Below are 9,095 nucleotides of genomic sequence, written 5' to 3' on the forward strand. Positions count from 1 at the left end.
TGGGAAATGGGGTGGGGTGGAGGGAGGGCGCAGCACGGAAGCAGGCGCTTGCAAAACCTCCAACCATCCTCCACCTCTTGCCCATTCGCATACATTTAGCACAAGAAATTTTAGTGGAATGGGCACACTTGCCTAGTAACTTCTATTAAGACAATATTTTATGTGTTTTCACATTTTATCAGAGATTCTCCAAGGTCCTGTTGCTATTGTTACTCCCCTTTTGTGGCGAGGTAACTGAGGCTCTGTGAAGTTGAAAGATAAGCCCGGGGTCCGAAAGCAATTCCCCATCTCTGCCTTCTTCCTGGAAGCACAGTGTTTGTTCCTCACATGGATACCATCCTCAGGTGAAAATCAGTAGTAAGTCCAGTTGCTGACAAATCTAGAAAGGGGCTTTTCTCTCTCTCTCTCTTCACATTGTCCATGAAATGAAAAGATTTAAAAAATTATTTACAAACTAATTATATAGTAGATGAAGACCCTTCCTCAGACTACAGAAGAACTTTTGGAGCTCCTCATGTCCATTTCTTTGTTTTTTTCTAGCTTAGTTCGTATCTTTTTGAGATGTAAATGAATGGTAGGTGATGAGAATGGACTATGTTCTCCTGCATTCTTTCTTTTTGTGCTATTTTATTCTGTATGAGAACTTGAAAAAAATCTTTATAATGTGTTATAGTTATTAAAGGAGAAAAGCAAAAATGTAATTTAAACTCCATTTTAACAACATGCATTAATTAATTGCATTACTAATTTCATTTTAATTTGTTTTGCTATCATTTAAAATTTTCTTTCAATTTTCAATTTTATTTCTTTTTAAATATCATGTTTCTAGTGAGAACAATAGCTAGGAAGGAATAGTGAAGTGATTTGCTTTATAAGTATTCCCTGAACTTTTGTCTTATTATCTCTAATTCCTTTAATTAATCTCAACCCAAGAACTGGGGAAGTATTTTTCTAGAATGTCATTTGAAAAGTAAAATATTTCATGGTAATCTTAGATATACACTTTATCCAAAGAAAAAACATATTAAATTTAATTTTTCATCAGTAAATTTCTAGCATAATTTATTTAAAAATTTAGGACCTTTTCATGATTCATATAGATAAAAAAAGCAAGGCTGCATTATTCTCATTTTATTTATAAATATCTGACTTCTTTCAACTTTTACTTTCTCAATGAACAAACAACATTGAAACAGACTGGTAGACAGAGGGCAGACTGGTGGTTGCCAGGAGGGAGGGAAGTTGGGGGACTGGGTGAAAGAGACAAAGGGATTAACAAGTACAATTTGATAGTTACAGGATAGTCATGCAAATGTAAAGAATAGTATAGGGAATATAGTCAATAATATTGTGATAACTATGTATGGTGGCAGGTGGGTACTGGAAATATTGAGGGAAACACTTTGCCCAGTAAATGATTGCCTAACCACTATGCTGTCACCTGAAACTAATGCAAAATAACTTTGAATATAAACTGTAATAGAGAAATGAAATTTAAAATTCTTAAAAAAATAAAAATGTGGAATCATAACACTTTTTTTTTTTTTACTTTTTCCATTGCAGCGCATACTGTAGCCAGCTGGACATCATATAATAGGAAAAAACTATCAGGCCAGGTAGTATCCAAGAATTAATGTTAGCCTCTTTTACTCACCTTTACACTGAAGCACCAAATGTGTTGCATTTCAGATCTTTTATATAACACTTTCCTCCTTTCAACGTTTTGATTCATTCTAAGTGTTCTGTTTTGTAGCTATACACTTCGCAAACTGCTAATTTGGGGGATCTGAGGATTCACACAAACAGGATGTTCGCAGTTGGATTCTGTTTGGCACTCTTTGGGGTTAAAGGAGAAATAGTGTGAATTTCTGAATTTCAGTCACCAGCACCCTCTTGTGTCCAAAAGTCTAATAACATGCTGTACACTAAGAATTTATGAAAGACAAATAAATTCTTTGCCTAAGGAAACTCCAATATCTTTCCTAGGAGTTTACTTATTAATACATAACTCTGGTCACTTTGTTTTCTTTGGGTGCACAAACTGGCATGTCTGCTTAATCAATAAACCAGTGAAGGATTAAAGTTATAGAGTCAGATAATTGGAAGACCACACATTCAAATGCTTTTTACAAATTTATCATATATATTAGCCAATTATATATTTTAACTAAGTTTCTACCTAGAAATGATTTTAATTCACTAATTTAATTGTACCCCTCCTATGTCTTACATTTTAAAATTCATGACAATTAATATTAAAATTATTCTGCCATTTACCTGAACTTCTATTGAGAAATCTTAACATAGACATGGATTTAAAAAAACAAGATTAATAACTAGTTTAACATAATCAGGCCCTTGATTGCCTTATTATAGGTGGAAAATATCTGCCATTCTTACTCCATTGTGTCAACTGGTAATTTTAGCATATTTTTTAGTCATTCATTCATTCAATAAATATTTATTGAGCACACTATGTCAGGCACTGTACAAGTTGTTAGGGACACAGAAAAACACACAAAAGCCTAAACATTTATGGAGTTTATACTTTAGTGCAAAATTCTTGATATTTTTAATCCAAAAATAACTGCAGCAGGAATGTTAACCTCAATGGCTTTTGTGATTTGCCATGGCGGTAGGATCTCACATGAAATCCAATTTTAAAAACTATGTACAATTTTTGTAAAAATGTGGGAAAACATGTAGTTTTTGTGATCAAATGGGACTTTTCTCAGGAACCCAAGGTAAATTTAACACACAAATATCAATCGATATAATTACCATTTTAACAAAATACAGGAGATGCTTTAAAGTCTTTGCTAAATCAAACATCTGGGTACACTGAGTCCCTTTGAATTGATTGCCTTTTCTTCAAACTTTTCTTCCTATTTCTTTACATGCCTAGTAACTTGAATTGAAAACTGGTCATTGTAGTTAATATACTGTAGTGACTGTGGATTCCATTGTTTTCTTTTGAAAGATTACTGATTTGGAGGTCCTTTTAAGCAGTTAATTTGGTCTGGATTCAAACCGCCCACATTTCCTCCTCTGTGGTATGCAGCCGCTACCACCTCTGCTCTGTTCTCATGGTTTCTCATGGCTGCTCTACAAACAGGTTCCCTGTAACTAAATCTATCCTATCACTATGTAATTTGTTGGTCAGTGGCTGATGGGGGCCATCTTCTCTGGGGTTTCATTGATTAGGGTGAATTCTATGAATAGGAGCTTTCATTCCACTTCAAACTCGGGCTTCTGCACCTTTTTGCTTCAAGACAGTCTTCCCCTTCACTGGGGGAAGAGAGGTTCACATAGCCACAGGGGCTCGGCACACCTTGGTCTCTGGGAGGCCAGGGACAGACTGAAGTAGGGGGGTGATGGGATCCACACTCATCTGAAGTGATGTCTGGCACATCATCTGAGCGTCAGAGCTCTCCAGGTCACTGTGATGCTCTCGGGCAGGGCCAGGCTGTTTTTTCATGTTTCAGGTGAAAGGGTAAATCTCGTCTTGAAACAAAAGTTCTCTGCTACTTCTCCACTTTAATGTTTTCCATTCTTGAAATGGAAACTTACATAAGACTTAACTTTTTTCCTAATAGATTTCAAAGTTGCACTTTCTTCTCTAAGTACTGCTTTAGCTGAACCCCACAGATGATTTATTTTTATCATTCATTTGGAATATTTTATATTTCCATTTTTCATTTCTTCTTCCACCTATGGAGATTTTTAATTCCAAACTTTTACTTTCTAGTTTTGTCATTGACTTCTAGTTTAATTCCGCTGTGGTCAGAAAATATTCTGATAAATCCTTTAAGAATTGTTGTATGAATCAAGTACAGTGGTACCTCAGTACTCATTCTTAATTCATTCCAGAACTTCTGAGGAGTGCCAAGTACCTAATGATGAAGCATTCTCTCTTATGTGGCAGTAATGTGACTCACACAAGTTCTAGTGATTGCCATGAGTCCCGAGCAAATGCCAAGTGCTGAAACATTCTTTTCTTGTCAAAATGAAACGAGTACAGAAGCCGATGGATACCGAGATATGACTGTATATGTAAATGTTCCATATTCAGCCATTGGGTGTGGTGTTTTATAATATCAGCTAGGTCAAATTGTGTTGTTCAGATATTTTATATGCTTAACACTGTTTTCTGTTTTTTTTTTTCTTTTAGTTACTATTTAGTATTGATTTCTTAACTACATGGATCTATTTGTTCAGCTCTATGTTTTGCAGTTACATAATTAGGTACTACAAGTTTGATTACCTTAATGTTAAATTTGTTATCATTTTGAAGTGTTTCTATGCATCTCTTTTATGCGTAACTGGAATATAACACTTATATTGATATTGTTACATTACCTATTGGTTAATATTGACATGGTAACTTCTCCATGCTATTTTCAATCTCTGGTCTTATTCTGAATATCTTATATAAGATATAATGGAGTTTAGGAATTTTATTTTAATCTTGCCTGATAACCTATAATTGGTTATCCACTTTTAATTACTGATGTAATTTAATTGGCCTGATGTATTTCATCTATTTTTAAAATTAAAAAAAAACTTACCGTAACCAAATTTGCATTATTTTTCTTCTCTGTTAACTATTGGATCTTCTTCTAGTAACCACTGTTGTATTGTATAAATTAAAATGTTTCCTTAAGTTCTATATTGTTTTAAATACAAAAATGTAACTTTAATCTGCTTAAACCTTCTCTTGCTATTCTCTTCCCATCAAGTATCCCTTTCTATTCTCCAAGCAGCAGCCAAATTTGTTTATATTAAAATTACACCATTTAAAATCTTTCAATATTTCCCAACTATTCTTCGATATTCTCTGTCTCTGGCCTATAATCCTGACATGATAGGGCCTCTATCTCTACCACCTTATGCCATTTTTTTCTCAACCTATACACCAGTTTTGCTGGCTATCATCTTAATACTTAGCAACTCGGGCACAGCTCTTTTAAGAATTAGGCTTTTAAGGCTAATTTGCCTGACCTTTAGGTCTTCTACCTATCACCATATCTAACCCACTCTTTTTATTTCCTTCATAGTACTAACCAAATTTTGTAATTGTTTCCCTTGCTTCGATGTGGAATTCACAATGTATTTTGCCATCTAATCATTAATCAGTTCACTGCCTAGCATGCAGTAGAAACTCCATCAACAGTAATCAAATAAACATAATTCTTTCCTATGATCTAAATAGCAATAATGTCAAATTACCCTTACAAGGCCTGTACTAACTCAATGAAAAAAAAGTAAGGATTTTACAGTAATAGATCATTTTGATTCAAAAAGCCCCAGCAAATACAGGGTGGGGCAAAAGTAGGTTTAAAGTTGTTCATGTGGAAAATAAGCTGTTTCATGTTCTTATGACTGTAAACCTATTTCCCCATCCAGTACAATCAAAATAGCATTGACTGATGACACAATGCAATGGAGAGCCTGATATCTCCAATGTGTTCAATGTTTTTGTAATCCTTGAAGGTTTTCTATCAAAACTAATTTTAATTTGGTATTTTTCTCTCCCTTTTCTGACACAGGAAGGGAAGTCTTCCAAGCATAGAGGAAACATGGGCTTGCTTCTTTCCAACAGACTTACCACACACACAGGTCAAGTTGTATTTCTCATGCCAGGTACTTGCCTTAGACCTCGAATGGAAGGCTTTATGAGAAACCTGGATTTAAACCCATTTCCATCATTAATTTGAAGACATGAAAACTTAACTGTTACAAATGCATTGTGCCAATATCCTCTCTCAGTGCTTTCCCATCCTGGGGTTTTAGTAAGGCAGATTTGGCTACACTAGGTATGTAGTCTGAGTAATGACATGCTTTTAATTTCTGGTAGAGAATGAGCAACACCTTTCAACCTTTCCTTTTTTATTTTAATGTGTTAATAACAATGAGAGTTTTAAGTGTGACATACAGCAATGAAACCTTGTAATTCAAATCATACCACTTACAAAGGTACAACTATGTCCTATATTCTGGGCATGGTCACTAGTATCAAATTAAAATTCTTTTTAAGAGCCACATTTTTCAAATTACAAGAATGCAGATGATTTATTTTCACTGCTCAGAATTCTGATGTAGAGAAGTATTTAATGCTTGGAAAGCAACATTGTCAGCAGGTTTGATGCCAACAGGTAGATTACAGAGGTGACATTAAGATGATTAATATGAAAGACTACTACTAATTCATCACTTTCTTTATCCAAAACACTTCTACTTTGTATTTTTGATTTTCTGGTTTTTATTTCACTACTGAGCAAAGAAATATGTCAAATCATGCATTTTCCTAACGGCTAGTGTTTTAAGTCCATGTCTGTCCAAATCATTTTTTGCCAACAAAATATATTTCACTGGTGTAATTATCAAACTATTTTCTTCTAAGAGCTTTTTGAACCTTAAAACTACACTTATAGACAGCATTTTAATATACACTGAACCATTTTGAACGTTATCACCAGTTCCTACATTGCAATAGTGAGGCAAACTTTTTCATTGCTTACTTTTCAAATAATGCACCACACTGCACTTAGTTCAAAGATCATACATTCAAAGATCATAAAGGAAATCAATTTACCAATAGCGAACCTGCTTAGGTTAGTATCTTCACAGAGGCACATCAGAAATAAATTAGTAGTTGACCTTAACTATGACTTTCAGCATAATTTTTAGCGCTTCTGTCCTTGATGGTATAAAAAGAATCTAGTTTTCAAAATGTATGCCTGTGAGACTGTTGTTTCCAATACTGTCTTAGTTGTTTGCATACTCCAAATACTGATGACAGTAACTTATTTACATGAAATTTCTACAGCTCTATACTACACTGAAGCATGGCTGTATTGCTGATTTTGAATCTTTTTCAGCTTGTAAAGAAATAGTCTTATTAAACTTTAAGAGGAAAAAGGTTTCTTCTGGAGACTCATGTTTGATAACTGGTTTTAATGTTGGTCTATCTTGCAAAGACATACATCAGGAAAAAATCCAGCCACCAACGTTTTAAAGACAAGCCTTTAATTCATTATTAGTACTGGGAAAAGTACAACTGCTTGAGAAACATAGCAGATACTCCCTTATCAAACATTGCTTGGTATACCAGGCTAAGGGCTAGCAATACTGGGTAAAGACGAAGCCTATCAAGGAATTCACCTAATACCTATGGCAACTCACAAGTACCAGGATGGCATCCTAGTATTCTGAATTATGAGGCCCAAATGTGAAAGGGATGGTAGCGGGGCACTCAAGTCATAGTAAGCTTGTACAACGCATCACAAGTAGTTTAGCATGGGTTCAAGCGGATAGTGTGTACAGGGTGTGTGCACAAGGTGTAGACTTGGGGCGAGAGATGAGGTGTCAGTAATTAAAAAAACCTATGACTTTTTTATGACATATAAAAGGATTTGTTTAATCCAGAATGCCATGAGAAGACACTGAAAGAACAGAAATGATTGTTAGTGCTATTCTGGTATCAGTAATGAAAGGATCATTGCTTGACAAACTAATTTAGCCAACCCTATGGACAAACTTATTTGCCAGGCAGAGCTGGAGGCCAGATGACCATTTAGGAGTCAACTGTAATATCCCGCCCTACAAACCATAGCAGTGGGAGTAGTAATACAGAGGTGTGGGTTTGAAGTCAAGTAAATCAGGTTTGTTTTGTAGTGGAGAAGCAAAATAGAAACCTAAGGATTTCCAAGTTACAGGTAATATATTATGAAATACAATACTGGTTTCAGTGGACTGGTGGTTTGGGTGAATTTATATATGGTGAAATTGACATTTGTTTAGAGGTAGATACATAATAGGCAGAGATACAGATTTCGTGCTGCAGAAAGGATCTGAGTATTGGTACATATGAAATAACTTAAGCCCTAGCTAGTGTAGCTCAGTGGATTGAGTGCCAGTCTGTGAACCTGAAAGTCACTGGTTAATTCCTGGTCAGGACACATGGCCAGGTAGTGGGCCAGGCCCCCAGTTGGGGGCATGCAAAAAACAACTGATCATGTCTCTCTCAAGCACTGATGTTTCTTTCCCTCTCTTTATCCCTCCCTTCCCCTCCCTAAAATTAGATAAAACCTAAAAAAAAAAATTTTACAATCTTAAGACATGAGTACGGGGTAGTACCAGCTCATTTTTGCTATATACTTATGTGCCATGCATAAAGAACATGCCACCCAGAGTCATATAGCCACCATGAAAAAATTCAAGTCAGGCACTCCAACTCCAGGGGGAAGAAAACTGAAATCAGGTATCACTGCCAACTGTACAACTGAATCATCCATGCAGGGGTGTCCAACCTACACCCCTCATGCGGCCCAGAATGGCTATGAATTCAGCTGAACACAGAATATTTACTTAAAACATTAGTTTTTTTTCCTGTCACAATGTAATGTGTGACCCAGAGACACCAAAGGGTTGGACGCCCCTGCAAACACAAACTTAACTTTACACATCTGGGTTGGAGGTACACAGCTTTGTGATGGGCCCACCAAGAGGCTAGAGCTGGGGTATGCAGTCTTTTAACTCATCAGTGTTTTCACTCACTGTTCAGTATGGTACAGTTTAATTCAGACAGCATTATTTTGAAGTTTTTGTTTTCCAAGGTTTCCCATAGCCAGTTATTTTTGGTACCCTAGAGATATGTTCAAACCTTCGCATAGCAGCTCACCTTATTCATGTACAAATGTCCTTCAAGACTACTTAATTCCTTAAAGTTTGCCTTTTCATTCAGACAAAACTAATTCTTCCCATTTTATCAGAGACCTTTTATCCTAAAATGAAAATTTTTATGGAGTGTTCTTCCACTAAACTGAGGTAATGGGAAAGAGGTCCTCTTTATACATTTTCGGCTTTAAATCCTGTCTTACTTCTTTGAGTAATTCTACAGCTTTCCTCATAATCTTTTTGAGTAATGCTACAGCTTTCACTTGTTAAAGTATTTAGGAATTTACCTGATTACAATACATGTTTTTCTTATGCTAGGACCTTTTGATAAATACAAACTCTTAGGAATTATTACTTATTATATGTTTATCTTTTGTTTCTGTGTAGAAAACTGCAACACCTTTTACCCTGTGTAA

This window comes from Pteronotus mesoamericanus, unplaced genomic scaffold (genome assembly GCF_021234165.1).
Source record: "Pteronotus mesoamericanus isolate MK-2021 breed Mesoamerican mustached bat unplaced genomic scaffold, CSHL_Meso_final contig_105, whole genome shotgun sequence".
Taxonomy (NCBI): Eukaryota; Metazoa; Chordata; class Mammalia; order Chiroptera; family Mormoopidae; genus Pteronotus; species Pteronotus mesoamericanus.